Source organism: Microtus oregoni, unplaced genomic scaffold (genome assembly GCF_018167655.1).
Source record: "Microtus oregoni isolate MIOR12 unplaced genomic scaffold, Mior012 000080F_ref0000499, whole genome shotgun sequence".
Classification (NCBI taxonomy): Eukaryota; Metazoa; Chordata; class Mammalia; order Rodentia; family Cricetidae; genus Microtus; species Microtus oregoni.
The window spans coordinates 4,618,027-4,632,327 of NW_024544538.1; the positions used below are offsets into that span (position 1 = coordinate 4,618,027).

Below are 14,301 nucleotides of genomic sequence, written 5' to 3' on the forward strand. Positions count from 1 at the left end.
TTTACTAATTTCAAAAGTAAGTATATCATCAGAACAAATACATATTAACTGACCCACACACACACATAAAAGGGTCTCTTATGATAAAAAACCATAGGCAGTTTAAATAGCAAAAGAAGCACAAAAATACACTATAAATATGGTCTTACAAGATGGAGCACCAAGTACCAGTACCGACAGACCAGGGTTTGAGCTAGTTTCAGCTGTTTTCGCCCTGCTCTATCTGCTTTCTTCTGATATAAGGAGCAGACAGCCAGCCCTCCTTATTGAAAGTTGCGTGACTACATCAGTGTGTATTCATACGGTAACCATTTACATGGTAACCATTATGAGCAAGGCACTGAGAAGATAAAGTAATTTATTTACCTCCCTAATCTCCAGCACCCACAGCAACAGCTTACTATTAATATGTGCAAAGCCGTGCTTGAAGCACTTGCCTGTAAGGAGGCAAGGGGTACAGTCTCTTATCTCAAAACCTCAGTGCCAGATGGAATCCCAGTTCAGAAGTGTCCAGCTTTTCAGATGGGCCAAAGCTTGTATTAGTGTATATTATGTAATACTCCACGAGGGTCTGTGGCACTATTCCATAAGCCTATTATAAATTTTACAATAAATATAAATAAAGATGACTACTAAGGAGAAAAGGGACTTTGATATTTTCAAACTGTATTTTGTTACCACTTGAGTTTTGATACCTAACTTACCCAATGAAATTTTTATCAATTTCCAGAGCTTTGGAAGTCTGAATTTTTCAAACTAATTGTGGGTCTAGCCAATTCATTTAAAATACTAAAAGGGCACTGGGTTTCTGATCCTACTGCACGTACTGGCTTTGTGGGAGCCTAGGCAGTTTGGATGCTCAACTTACTAGACCTGGATGGAGGTGGGGGTTCCTTGGACTTCCCACAGGGCAGGGAACCCTGATTGCTCTTCGGGCTGATGGGGGGGGGACCTAACTGGGGGGGGGGAAATGGGAGGCGGTGGCGGGGAAGAGACAGAAATCTTTAATAAATAAATAAATTAAAAAAAATGATACTTAAAACATGGAAAAAAAATAAAAAAATAAAATCAGAAAAATAAAATAAAATAAAATACTAAAAGGGGTAAGTTTAGTTTACTTTACTTAAATGATGAGGCAACTGCGGTATGTTTATGCTACTCCCTCACTCCACATCCCTCAGCTACTAAGTATCCTAGAGAAAATCAGAATCCAAGCTGCCTAGCTACAGTGTTTATGTTCTCAACAACTATCCTTCATAAATAAACTCCCCCATAGAATGTTTTAGAATACCAGAGAGATATGCAGTATTAAATGATGCGCTATATTAACATAACATGAGAACATTCACAGGGCAGCATTTTTTCATTATTAAGTAACTAGAAAGGACATCATGGGCCCAGTGCTTGGGATGCCAACAACTGGCAAACCAGATGAGGTCCAGGTCACCTTCACAGAGCCAGCAGCCAGGTTATCACAAAAGCGTAAAGATGACCCAATGGGACAAGTTTGGAACTACTCTTCAGTTTCAAAGGAAAGGAGGCTATTTACAATAGCAGATGGTGCAACAGGGCCTGTTATTTAAGCTGGTCCCTGAATAGTATTGAGATTTGAAAGGACAGAGAAAAATAATTAAAAAAAAAAAAGAGTTACATGGCATGGCTTCCTATAGTGGAAATAATGCTAAACCAGAAATAATGCTAAATGCAAAAGTGTAATATTTGAAAAAAAACAGGTGGAACCAACAGAAATTTGTACTAGCATAATAAAAATGTTGGAAAAATTCTATAGAGTCAAGTCATGAAGATCTGGGCTTGCTCAGTTAAGACATTGGAATTTGAACCTGCAGGAGGTGCTAGAGGTCATTTTACAAGAACTATGTCCTACAACACCAGCTTTGGCTCTTAGGAGATGTTAATAACCATACTAAGTCCTACTTGGGACCAAAAATAAAATAAAATCTGGATGGCTTTCAACTAAAGGCTCAGACCTTAAGACAATTCTAAACTCAAAGTGTAAATCTATGGTGATACGGAAATGTTAGAGAAGCAATTTCTTAAAGGGAATAACAAATCTCTTAAGAGTCCAAACAACGTTTCTAAAATCGAAGTGATTCTTTTGTACACAAAAGGAACTTCCAGCCTTCCAAAAGAAGGATATGTGTAAGAAATTAACAGATCGGTCCTGGAAAAACAAATTCAAGATCTGTATGCTGCAGTGATGGTTTTTTTTTTTTTTTTTTTTCCGGCTTCGGCTCTGTTTTGTTGTTTTCAGAGATCTGCCTGAGTAGCCTTTGCCCTAGAACTCAAGGATCTGTCTGCCTCTGCCTCCCAAGTGCTGAAATGAGAGGTATGTGCTGTAAGGCCTGGACAAGCTGGGATTTTGCAAAGTTGTTGACAACTTACCTTGCAACACAGGTAAAAATTTGCCGGAGGCAAGCAGACTGCTAGGCCTGCTTTGAACAGGCTTTGTTCGGGCCCTGGAGTTTCTAGTTCCCTAGTCCCTTTGTAAACAGAGTAGAAAAACAAAAGCACTGCTAGTTAGTGAATTTACCAGAGTTTTCATTCTTGAGTATTAACGTAAATGACTGGGCCAGGCATTCAGTTTAATGCTCTGAAAAACATGTTTTTTTCCAGCCAATAATTTCAGATTCCCTAATGGCTTCCCATTGTTCTGACAACCAAATTCAAATTCTTTCTGAGGGCTTCCAAACTCTACGTATGTATCTATTATCTCTAACACTCTCTGGTCCACCTTGCTAAAGACCTTGCCACACTGTCTTTTCTGTTCTTCGTGAATCCTACGTCTGAATTTTCCCCGGAGAATGTGTTCCCAACTTTTTTGTTTGTTTTTTGAGACAGGGTAACTCTCTGTAGCTTTGGAGCCTGTCCCGGAACTAACTCTTGTAGACCAGGCCGGCCTCGAACTCACTGCGATAAGCCTGCCTCTGCCTTTCAAATGCTAGGATTAAAAGCATGCGCCACCACCACCTGGCAACCCAGATTTTTTTTTTTTTTAAGAGACAGAACTCAACAGTGTAGCCCTGGCTGTCCTGAACCTCCCTAGCTCTATAGGCCAGGCTGGCTTCAAACACACGGGGTCCGGCCTCCTGTTGTCCCCAGAGTGCTGGAATTAAAGGCACGCACCACCAGGCCCAGCTTGTTCCCAGTTCTTGAGAAACTAAAAGCATTCTCTCTTCTCTTTAGGGCTGTACTCAAAAACCACCTCTTCTCTAAGAAGTGATAGAGTTGCCAGAGTTGCCGGAGTTCTCCAGAGGGAGACACAGAACACATAGGGGATTCATGTAGTTCTGGGAGGGGAGATATACTACGGGAATTGACTTACCAAATCGCGACAACAGAGACGTCCGACAGCAGTCTGTCTGAAAACTGGATACCAAGGGATGCTGGGGTAGAGCTCAGACTCCGTCTCAAGGCCTCAGAACTGAGGAAGCCAACGGAGAAACTCTCAGTTTAATGGAGACCAAAAAACCTGAGAACCTAAGGGGCCACAGGTTAAGAGTGGAGCCTCAGTCCAAAGGCAAAGGAGCCCAGAGTTCCGGAGTTCCGATGTCCAAGATAGCAGGGGAAAGAGTGTCTCTCCTAAGTGTGGGAGAGAGCAACCAGCCTTCTGTACGTGTTCTCTGCAGCCAATTGGATGGTACCCACCCACCCGGAGGGCAGATCTTTCCTGTGGCGTCCACTCAGATTCATATATTAATCTCAGGACCGCCCTCACAGACACACCCAAACTCCGGACTAGCTAGATTTTTCTTAGTCCAGGTAAATTGCCAACCAGCATTCACTAGCATGCACCGCCCTTGTGAAACTAGGTGTTTTCTAGTTTTTTACAGTCTCTTGCTCTTTTTACAATCTATAAGGACTCAGGCTTACTAGTTTTTCCACTATGCCTACTATATAGAGCCTTGGCACATGGAAGACATTAAACTGATTTTATACCATGAAATACTAAATTAATTAGTAATACTTAAAAACTTCATCGCTATAAATATCTCTCATTCTGAGAAAACCATTTTCTCTATTTGTGAAAAGCTTACTCTAGAGCTGTTTAGTTTTTCACACTTTCTATGCTTCTTTAAAATGTGATTTTTTTTTTGCCAAATCGTTATACTAGTTTACAGAAGTAAACAGTAGAATTACACCAGAAACAAACTGCAGAAAAGGTTTTAATAATATATTAAACGTCACAAATTAAGCAATTTGAATATGTAGGTTAATCTCATTTCAGTACTGCAGATCAAATTAATGAATATAATATAAAAGAAAAGGGGAATAGTAGCAGAACCTGAAGTTAGCTTTAGTAAAATCAGAAATGATCCTTTTAGTCTGAGCTGGTTCTGTGGTATGTAACCCAAGCACCGAGTAGCTGAAGATCAGAGGGTCACACGTTCTCCCTCAACTACATACCAAGCCAGAGGCCAAGTATGAGCCACGTGAGACTCTTTTTTCATTTTTTTTAAAAGGAAAGAGAAACATTCAGTATGATAATCGCTAAGTATATCAAACAATCTGCCAAATATTGAAAATGCAGAGAAAAAATGCTTATGGCTAACTCACACCCACAAATTTTCTTTATCTTCCAGGCCAAAAAAAGGAATACTTTTCAATTAGAAAGTCACACCAGTGATAATCTTAGTTTAGGCTTAAGAATAATAATCTCAAAGGGAAACAAGTAAAATGTATGTCTCAAAAATGGGCTGCAAAAAAAAAAATGAACATGGTGGGCCTACTAGGGTAAGTACCCTTTCCTCTATCACCTTCCAAGTTTTACTAGAACTAAAGTAAATTCTAGAAATTCATTGCAAAAGGAAGTATCTGCAGCAAGTTACCTAACTAACCTGATCATTGATAGCCTCTACGCTCTTCTGAAAATTACTTCAAAACATTGACTAAAACTGACAGAACCACACCACACATTTTAAATTTTGCTAATAAAGATGGCAACTTAAAAATACTGAGCATTTGAAGTTCTTGTCTATTTCCAAATGCTTCATTTGATACTGCAGCAGAAGCTCTTCTCATTCATTGCCTCACGACCAAACTTAAGTGCTACCAGGAGAGGGAAATGCTGTCACCATCTTCATGGGCAACTTGCTTTGCTTCCGAAACTGCTGCTAATTAGTGAACTGTTGAGGCAGGGCCAGCACCTGGTCACACATTAAGCAAACATATCAATCACTGGTAAGTGTAAGGGTATTAATAAGGACTTGTGGCCAAGGGGGCTAATGTTTTTAGATACAGAATGATGTCACGGCTCTTTAGCTCATTTTGCTCAGTTTTCAAGTTTGAGCACTAGCTAAAACCTCTCTCTAGAAGCACGGTTGCACACGTCAGCATGTGCTCGTTCACGGGGATCGGCCTCCACTTTGGGCTTCTCCATTCAATTTCCCCACACTAATTACAGCATGGCAACAGCATGGGAAGAAAGTGAAATGGCTAAAAAAGTGGGGGGCTTGGTTTTGTCTGGTTGTTTTGAAAGAACCACGAGCTTCCAAATGGTACCATATGAAACCGTGGCTTCTCTTTAAAAGGCAGGTCCCCTCCCAACAGAGGTAGCTAGTTTTAGACTCCAAAGCTTCTCAGTGCCCATTCAATGTGCTTAGTGACTAACCTGAGTGACTCGCTCCAAATCTCTATGGTCATCCTCCAACTACACTTAAATGCTGAGCATCCTAATTTATAGATGGAGAAATGGAGGCAGGGTTACAAACCCCACCAGACCCTCTTTAATCTGGCCTGCTCCACTGCCAGGAAGGTTTAGGGCCGCGTACAAACATTTCATCCAAACATATATACACACATTTTACGTGACTGGTGTTTGGACTAAGTTATTAAAACCTAGAAAGAAACCTCTCAAGTTCCTCAACAGATGCTTCTTAAATGATATTTAATAAAGAAATTTGTTCCATTTTTTTTCTGTAAATGATAGGTTTGAACCCTGTAAGACTCCAAGAAAATAAATCATCAAATGGGAGTTTTAAAAGGGGGTGAAAAGAGCCAAGGCATTCACAATTGAAGACATTCAGAACTAAGTTAAAAAGCTTGGAGGGAAAAAAGTGTTCTCAACTGGGGAGCCAGCGGTGGAGTCTCTCAAAATTCTGAAAGCGGGATGGTTTAGGAAGCACAAAGTAGAAACTGTTAGAGGACGAGAGACTGTGAGGCTGAGGTTGACAGAGGAACCCCAGAGGATCACGGCAGCGGCAAGGAAAAACCAGAGAAGATCTTGGAAGGATGACAAAGAAGCCCAGGAAAACTGAGTTCTGACTGGGGTCCTAGAAGTACCCACCCTTCTGGTAGAGCCAAAGGGACCTGCAAAGTGCAAAGGTGCGGAGCTCTGAGCGCGCGATAGCGCGGGGCTGAAAACCCGGGTGGGCAAAGAGAGGAGCTGGTTCCCCACCTCGCAGTTCCCCGCGCAGATCCCAACTCCGTGCCGCGCACCGCGGGTGCGGAGGGTGGGGAAGCCCGTGGAGCCCCTGGGACTTCAGGGTCCCGCCTCACCTTGATGGCTGAGTCCCTGCACCCAGCCGCCCCTCCGCGGGCAGCTGCGCTCCCGAGGGCCAAAGAGGGAATCGCGCAGCGCAGCCCGGGTCCCCTTCTGTCGCGAGGCACAGACTCCCGCACCGCTGCACCCCCTAGTCGCCCTGGCCACTTCTCCAGATCTTCGGGCAGAGGGAGAGCGCTTACCCTAACCCGAACGCCGCTCCGGTTATTTGCCAAAGTCCCTCTTCCAGGCTGCCTGGGAATAGGAGCTGAGCTGCCGCGGCTGCAGCGGCAGAGCCTCCGCCTGACCTCACCAGGGGGTGGGGGATAAGGGAGGGGAGCGGGAGCCCAGCTGGGGACTGGAGGGAGAGTGGTGGGAGGGGAGTGCGTGGGCGGGGGAAACATGGCGGCAGGGGTGGCCCTGCCGGCGCCTGCGCGGAGGCTGGGGCTAGGACTGTGTGTGGGGTCCGAGTTAAACACTCAGCCAAAGAGGGAGGCAAGGCTGGGCCCGGAAGCAGGATGACTGCCAAGTGGCCTGGGAGCCTTTGAAACCAGGACACTTGGGTGTGAGCCCGCATGGCTTCTAATGTCCAAGAGGCAGAAGTGAAAACTGTCAAGTATCAAGGGACAGCAGAGCATGGACTTCTCCAAGGAAGTTACCAAGAGCACCCTGCCAGCCTCTTCGAAGTCACTCCAGAGAGCAAGCAAAGGAGGTACTGAGAAAGAGATGTCTCATTACCTCAGTGGGGCCCAAAACTCGAAATAAACCTGATCCAGGCACACATACAACTAATTGTTCATCACTCTTATAATGATCTGGAATGTGTGCACCGTGTCTCCTTTCTATTAGAGTACGGAATATTAGGGAAGAGAAGAACAACTACAAACACAGCACTTAACATTTTACCTACTATTACGCGCTGTGCTTTGAACTCGCTGTACCGTCAGCGCTACTCCACGAGGTCCGTGAAGATTATGAACAAGGAAATGGTAAAGCGAGGCGAATCTCTTCACCACTATGCTACACTAATTCCAAACTGCGGAGACCACTCTTCTAAGTTTTAAATCTGCCTAGTTCCATTAACCTAGACCCCAACCAATAAAACAAAATGAAACAGTCGAGTCAGCTTGCCTCTTGCCCGTCTTCTGTTAATCATTCGCCTTCCTGACAGTTGAGCCTTCAGGTCACCTCCTTCTCTTTCTTCCGCCATCCTTTCTACCTATTCTCTAGACTCCCTCATCATTTCTACTTCAAAGTCTAGTCTCAGGCAGGTAAGGTGGCTCGGCAGGTTAAGGCATCTGCTGCCAAGCCTGAAGGCCCGAGTTTGATTCCCAGGCCTCACAGTCTCATGTGGTGGAAGTTGCCCTCTCACCTCCGCAGGCACTTCATAGTGCCATTGGCCACCTGCACTCCCACAAACATACAAATACACACCAATTTTTTTTTGTAAATTTCTAGTTTTTTCCTTGAAAAATACTGGAGCTTGCTTAGCAACCAATCTAATTGATCGCTGTCGGGTTTACCCTAGCTTTAAGAGCAGTGATGAGACTAGGGACTGGAATGATATGTGTGTCCCAATACTTGGTTCGCCTACCAGTAAGCTGATCTGGGGTCTGAGATCTCAATATTTCTGTCCTCATATTTAAAGTTCCTTACACTGAAATTCTGGCAGCACGATAGATTTTAGGCAAATTTAGGAATAACCAGCTACTTAAAACTGTGCTAGAGCTAAAGACAGCCCACCATACTTATCAGTCTGGCACCATGATAGTTACTCCAAGTACACATGTAATGTGCACGATTCCTTTTTACCTATCAGTGCATTCAGTCCAGTCTGCCTGTGTTAACGGTGGTGCATTCCCTGGCTTCCCCGCTCCTCACTGTGCTTATCCAATAATTATTGTATATGTAACCAGTCAGTCAATGCCCACCAGTGAGATGGCTTCTGCTAGTTTACAATCTCATCAAGATACTTCCAAGGTAATTAATTTCACTATGTGTCAAAAGCCTAGACTACAGTTTAAAATAAACACAGATTCAGTTAATATGTGTCAAAGTTACTGTTTTTCCCTGCCACCAAAAGATTCAAATATTTTTACTTTAAATTCCTCCATGAGAAATAACGGGAAAATGGGCTAGTTTGGTGTGATCAAACAGTTTTCCCACCCAAGGAGAAAAGTTTTAGTAAGGATGAGGACAGCTCTGGCTTCCACATTTGAACTGGGAGTGAGAGGCTACAGTGTACTTAATCAACGGGAATCTTGCTATTTGGGCTAAGGTGCTTTTTTACACAGTTAATCTAGCAGCTAGAACCCTAGACTTGGAGTCAGAAGACCCTGAATGTATATGATATATACTTCGCCCATTATTTTGTCTTAATATGTTTTCCTCAGCTTTGGAGATGGTAATAATGTTGGCCTGGAAGACTTCATAAACTTTTCAGTTTCATATAAGACAATCTCTATTAATCATCAAGAACAAGAAAAGGCCTGAGCTGGAGGTCAATGGAAAAGTGCGTATTTAGCCTCAACAAGGTTCTGGGTTCAACTCCAGCCCCCAAACTACTACAATGATGACTACTACTACAAAGAGAACAAAAATCATTCAGAATACCGTAGTTTTGGAAAGCAGAATAATGAGCATATGGCAAATTCAGGAGCTAAGAAAAAAGAAGTCAAAGCAAAATATCGTGATGAAAAGAAAACAAAACAAGTAAATGGTCACTGTGGGTTGAATTATATTAACCCCACCCCAGAACACTCTGTGTTCACATGTTCTAGTATACCAGAATTTAACCACACTTGTGTAAAGTCTTTAGAAGATAGGTAGACATTCATAAAGGGTTCTCTAGGGCAAGCCTGAGTCCCCTATGACTGAAGTCTTTATAAGAAGTAACTGGGGAGACTGCTCCTCCACCGCCGCCCATTGATCATTGTACCCTACAAGACCCACTCAGCCGCCCAAACCCACGGAACCCATCACCCTCCCCTGGCCAAATATCCCCAACAAGATCAGCAGCCCTTTGAGACACAAACAACACCTGCACCAGTTGAAAGAGCAGGTGAGTCTCCCAGATAAACATCCTCAAAGTCTCAGCCAGGCCTGCTCCAGGGCACATTCCTTGACCAACCCCTCCCATCTGAGCACCAGCAGGCAACCAGCAGGTAAGAGTCCTTCTTACAGGTTGCTTTACCACTGCTGCGCAAACCCATTGAACCCATCACCCTCCCCTTGGCCAAATATCACCCTACACGATCAGCAGCCCCTAGAGACACAAACAACACCTGCATCATCAGGTGAGTGACCTGTCTCCCAGATAAACAGCCCCAATCTCTAGGCCCTAAACTCCAGGGCATATTCCTTGCCCTCCCCCTTCCATCTCAGCAGTTGCAGACAAACAGCAGTTAAGAGTTCTTCTTGAAGGTTGCTCTACCACTGCCCACCTCCCCTTGACCACTATAACCTACAAGACCCACCCAGCTACCCAAACCCACTGAATCTATCACACTCCCCCTGGCCAAGCATCCCCTGCAAGATCAGCAGCCCCTAGAGGAAATAGATTCATTGGCCAAAGAAAACGATGAATCCAACAAATTCTTAACACAAAACATCCAGGAAATATGGGACACCATGAAAATACCAAAGCTAAGAGTAATAGGGATAGAAGAAGGAGAAGAATTGCAGCTAAGAGGCACAGAAAATATATTCAACAAAATCGTGGATAACTTTCCCAACCTAAATAAGGACATGCCTATGAAGATACAAGAAGCTTACAGAACACAAAATAGACTGGAACAAAAAAAAAAGTACCCTTGCCACATAAAAATCAAAACACTAAACATACAGAATAAGGGAAGAATACTACATGGATGACCCCAACTAAGACTTTTAGCAATAGTGGAGAAGGTGCCTGAACTGGCCATTTACTGGAAGCAGATTGGTAACTTCAATAGTTGCCATCAGAGATACTCTATCTAGTAACTGATGAAAGCAGAGGTAAAGATCCACAGACAAGCACTGTGCTGAGCTCTGAGAGTCTTGTGGAAGAAAGGGAAGACGGGTTGTATGAGCCAGGGAGGTAATGATGGGGGAACTCACAGAGACAGCAGACCTGAGCTCGCAGGAGGTCATGGAGGCTGGACCAACAGTCAAGGAACCTGCATGAGACCCACCTAGGCCCTTGCATGTGTGTGACAATCGTGTAGCTTGGTCTCTTAGTAAGGCTTCTAACAATGAGAGCACTCAGCTGGCTTTTGGTAACCTATCCCCATGCTGGATTACCTGGCCCTTGCCTCATCTTGATGGGTCATTTTTTTTGTGCAAGCTCATGGAGAGCCTGCTTTTTTCTGAGTGGAGGTGGAGGAGGAGTAGTTGGGAAGGGAGCTAGATGGGAAAGGGGAGGAGAAGGGAAGGGATGGGAAACTGGTTGGTATATAAAATAAATGAAAATAATTTTTTAAATAAAAAATTAAAAATATCAAAAAAGAAGTAATTGGGTCACCACACCAATATGAATGCACATAGAAGTAAGACTATGAGTGAGGACATGGTGAGGTGACTGTCTGTAAGTCAGGCAGCACCTCCAAGTACCTTTGTATATTCTTTCATGACTCATGTCCATTCCCTGCATCCGCCTCTTCCTTGGCCCCTTCTACTTAGCCTTTCTTACTCTCTTCTCTTCATGTGATACTGAGCTCACATTTACAATTGCTGACATTGTGTTGATTTTTGAGTTTTTTTTTATAAGAAAGTTTATTTGATCTGGGGGAAAAAAGTAGTTTTGAAGTAAGCAGTACAATAATTCTGGCCAGAATGCACTAGATCTTTAAACCCCAATCAGACCGAATATGTCTTTGAGCAACATTTCCCTTTCTTCCTCGCCTCCTCTGCCTCTCTGCCTAAGGTAAATACCATTTCGTTTCCTAGTTCTACAAGTTTCAATTTTTGAGATTCTACATGTGTGAAATAATATGGTATTTGTCTTCTGAAATAAACCTGACTTATTTCACCCAATTTAGGATCCTCTGGTTCCACCCATGTTGTCACAAAGGACAGAATTTCCTTTCTTTTTAAAGATTACGTAATATCCGGTTCTGTATAAGTACTGAATTCTCTCTATTCACTCATGATTCCTAGTCAATACAAAAGCATATCTAAGCGTGCTTTGCATGTAACGTGTCCACTGTTGTAGGACACAAGTTGTTTCCTTTCTTGATTATTGTGGATTACGGCGCAATGAACGAACACAAGAAAACCGATGCCTCTTCAATATACTGATTACTTTTCCTTTGTCTAGACTTGGAAAATTTCTGGGATTGTTTCTGTCTGGATCTTATGAATAACTTATCTCTTCAAAAGAGATACAAACAACAGATAGGTACAAATATTTAGTTCTCATCACCAGAAAAGTTGAAACTCCAGCAACAAGGTGATGTTTTCAAAACTACAGAAAGAATAGAGTTTTAGCATTCTGACCACAAAATAAATAGTAAGTTGGTGAGGTGGTAGATAATTACTTTGACTACTGAACATATAGATCAAAATGTTATATTATACCCCACAAATATACACAATGATTGTCCATTTGACAAATTCAGTGAGAAAACAACAGGTTTTCCTGTCTGTTTTGTTTTAGTTTTGCAGCCCTGGCTGGCATGGAGTAGAGACTGGCCTGCCTCAGCCTACACATTCCTGGGACTAAAGGTATACACCACCATGCCAAGCTGAAACAAGTGTTCTCTTCAACAGGTATGTCCATGTAAACTAAGGCCCATGCTTCCTACTATACATAAAAATGCAGCATGTGGGACCAGAGACATGGCTTGGCAATTAAGACGGCTTGTGGATTTTCCAGATCATCCAAGTTCAGTTATCAGTACTCATGTTGGTGAACTCACAACTGACTATACCCTCTCCTGGCTTCTATAGGCATAAGCACATATAACACACACACACACACACACACACACACACACACACACATGGGCACATACACATAAATAAAAGTAAACCTTTAAAACTATTAAGAATATAGCCAGGTGGTGATGACACACGCCTTTAATCCCAACACTCGGGAGGCAGAGGCAGGCGGATCTCTGTGAGTTTGAGGTAAGCCTGGCCTAAAAGAGCTAGTTCCAGGACAGGCACCAAAGCTACAGAGAAACCCTGTCTCGAACAACAACAACAACAACAAAGAAAACATTAAGAATATCTCTGTGATGGTTATTCCTGGTCGTCAACATGACTATATCTGGAATGAACTAAAATACAAGTGGCTGGATACACCTGTGAGGGATTGTCTTCTTAACTGTATCATTTGAATTAGGCAGACCCACTTTTAATACATATATTCTGGGGTGGGAATATCCACCTTTAATCTGGGCCACATCTTCTGCTGGCAGCTATATAAAAGACACGGAAGAAGGAAGCTTGCTCTCTATCTCACGGGCAAGTTCATTTGTTCACTAACTCCTTCAGGATTCTAGCATGTACTGAAGACAAGCGTCTGGAGTCAGTCAATTTTCTCCCTGAGTTCATTGTTGTCTTTCACTGCATTCTGAGATACTAGAAGCTGGCGAAATTTATTACAGCACTCATTCTCTTCTTTTGTCAGTTTATCCAGAGATACTAGGAGGAACAGACCAGCATCGTCAGTTTCCTTATTTATTTTTCCACAAATTGGCTCTAGACCTATAACCGGATGAAAGGCCAAGAACGCTCCTAGACGGGAGACAGAAAGGGTAGTTCATGAAGAGATGCACTACAGATCTAAAGAACTTAATGAATTTGCTAATTCACTCAAGTAGAAATCTGGGGAATATGTGTGGGAATAGATTTAAGGGTGTTGGGATAATGGTGGGAGGAACATAAAACTGGATTAGGCTGAGGTTGTTGATATGAGCCTTTTGAGTGGTGATTCCAGGTTTAATATGGAAGCTTTCACACTTGAAAAAAAATGGTGTCCAAAGTTTGTTTGAAAGGTTGGCTGAAGATGGCCTACAGAAAAGGGGTTGAAGACGCTTGATATTCCTTGGCTTAGTGTTGATGGTTTTAAGGCTCAGGGAAATTGTCTTGCTAGAGAGGAGGCACTGTGTAAAACCCAATCCTCCACAATGGGAAGACCCCAAAGATGTGCCCTTCATTAATCCTATAAGTTACAATCTATGATGAGAGGGACACCAGCACATCTGAAGAGTTCTGTTGTCACCATTTTTTCCTTGTGTCAGACCCAGTGTTGGAGATTCTGATGCTCAGTTGGATGAATTATATGTAACGGGTTTAATTGGGCCCCAGAGTAGCAGGGGCCAGGTGACAGCAATGAATCACCAAAGGCAAGGTGATCATAGCTATTGCAATGGGCAGCGTAGACAAAGTAATGTCCATAACGGCCTGACCTGTAATAGTCAGTGCAGGCAAAATGAATGTTTATGGTGGCATGACTTGTACGGACCTTTGGTACTGGCTAATAAATTACGGTGCTTCCAAGCATGAAATAGGTAAAAACCTTACTGAATTTTTGTTTGATCCGTATAACTGAAAACATTCTCAACAAATGAAACAAGGGCTGTATTGGATCATGACTGAAGTGAATCTCAGCCTGAGAACCGATTTCCAGACTTGAGCCAGTTTTCAGACCCAGAACCCCTTGAACAAAGGGATAGCCATGCTTCCCTTTGTTCATATGGGAGTTGTATATGGATATCCTTAACAGGTGTATTTTCAGGAGGGATCATTTAGTAGGTAAATCAATCCAACTATCCATCAATAGGTAATCAGTAAACTGGCACATACATGCCTTGCAA

At 42.9% G+C, this 14,301-nt stretch overlaps 1 protein-coding gene across 4 annotated transcripts in view; it reads right to left on the bottom strand.

Moving 5' to 3' along the window:
* The window catches only part of LOC121441694 (kelch-like protein 13), a 198,742-nt gene extending 191,917 nt beyond the window's left edge, over nucleotides 1-6,825 (bottom strand). For 2 of the 4 annotated variants that reach the window (XM_041642925.1, XM_041642921.1), the window contains exon 1: nucleotides 6,703-6,825. The gene's annotated coding sequence lies outside the window, so the exon portion shown is untranslated. Of the gene's footprint in view, nucleotides 1-3,343; nucleotides 3,443-6,702 lie in introns of all 4 variants that reach the window. The other 2 variants (XM_041642926.1, XM_041642920.1) reach the window with 2 other exon arrangements.
* Nucleotides 6,826-14,301: the final 7,476 nt, after the last annotated feature.